The following is a 1,973-nucleotide window of genomic DNA, read 5'->3' as shown; positions in this document are numbered from 1 at the left end:
CACCTATTTAATTTTTTTTTAAAATTAAAAAAAAAAAATTGGGGGTGGCTCGGCCACCCCCTTGGCCAAAGGAGCCACCCCCAATTTTTTTTCTTTTCTTTTTTTTAAAAAAATAAAAAATTAAATAGGTGCTACGTGTCAACATCTGATTGATCCACGTGTCAGTTCTAACGGTCAACTAACGGATGGACGAATTTGATCCTTTATCAAAACCCCAGGGGTCATGTGATAAAAATGAAACCCCAGGAGGATAAAAATAAAGTTACTAAACCCCAGGATAGTATTTGGTATTTAACCATTTTTTTTAACCTATAAATTCCTTCTTCTTCTTTTTTAAGCTTTATCAAGCCTAAAGAATTGATTTGAATTTTTTTTTTTTTTTAATTTTTATTTGTTGTGAGAATATGAGAAAGAATTTTTTTTTTAAAAAAAAAATGAGAGAAAAAAAGGACTAATTAGGTAACCGAGTTTTAAACTTGAGTTTATTGGTTAGTTGGGGAATGTACTGAAATGAGTATGCCCATTAATTGAACCCACGTGGATTAACTAGTATTAGTATTAAATGTGTGTTTGGCAAAGGAGTAGACTAATTGATGCAGCGTAGGATTGTGGTGAACAAGAAAAACAGCAAGTAGAAGGGATAAATATTTCTAAGATTGTGAGACTATCACAAGAATCAAAGAAATCTTCTTAAAAACTATAGATTCTATCTATGGTTTAAGGAAAAACACAAAGAAACTCAACTCTAAGTAATTCTTATTAAACAAACTCAATAATAATCATAAACTGAATTGTTAAAGGCTATAAGCATATATTTATAGCCCAAGACTCCTAGTCCTAAGATAACAATGAAATAAAGTTAATTTAGAAGTCTACGAAAGACAACTAAACCAAATAAAAGACTAACAAAGAAATCTAATTCAAATAAAGACTGAAAGATAAGATAGAATAAACAACTAACAAAGAAACCTAATAAAAGACTAAAAGATAAGATAAGATAAGATAAGATAAGCCTTGAATTCCAATCTACATCATCCTCCCGAGGTTGGAGAGAATTCGCCCTCGAATTCAGACTGTCTTTTCCACGGTCCTTCGGGTGTCCTGTTAACTCGTTCCATTCTTTGTTCCTTAAGATCACAACAAGGCAACACCCCAAAATAAACGTGACGCTTCTCATCATCGAAATACTTTGATGGTTGTCATGAAAGCCCCATACACCATTTGGCAATACTGCAGATTTGCTATTCGTTCGTTCCTTCTCCCTTCCGTGTGCCATGAAGATACTCAAGAATGGGTCAATCATTGTTTCCCTTGTGAACATATAATTTATCTCATCCGCATAAAACTCACCATAATCTTCGTTAGGAGAATTTAAAATATCTTCAACACCAAGGAAATCAACATAACCTAATTCTTCATCACTAAAATTAGGTAATGCACCTGGAAGGTCTTCTTCAACCTCTTCATAATCGGCGATGCCATCCTCTTCATAATTGGCGATGACATCTGTGGGCCCTTCCTCTTCCAATTGGCCATCTTCTTCTGGATAGAGACCACCAAACATGGGGAAAAACCCATCTTTTTCGTGCTCCTCCGTAGGCCTTTCCTCTTCCCATGAGTCATCTTCTTCGGGCTCCTCATCATAGGTTGGTGGTGAATCCCAATCTCCAAATCGTTGCGAAGGATCTTCAACATCTTCATATATGAATTCTTCATCAATGAACTCGGATTCCTGAAACTCTTCATCTACAGATTCCCTTTCCTCCTCCATAGAATATGGATTTGGTTGATAGATTTGAGGCTCGCGAATAATGGTCAAGTTGGCTTGTCGCGGCATCTCCGTCTCAAATCGTGCTCTACGTTTTTTAGAATATGCCCTATGACCGACAACCACATTATCCTCATCCACAAAGCGTTGATTCGTTCGATGGTGACGAACTTTAGGGCTACCCCGGTTGTCAACTCGGGTTGTG

This window comes from Corylus avellana, chromosome ca1 (assembly GCF_901000735.1).
Source record: "Corylus avellana chromosome ca1, CavTom2PMs-1.0".
Classification (NCBI taxonomy): Eukaryota; Viridiplantae; Streptophyta; class Magnoliopsida; order Fagales; family Betulaceae; genus Corylus; species Corylus avellana.
Note: the sequence above shows the minus strand (reverse complement) of the source record.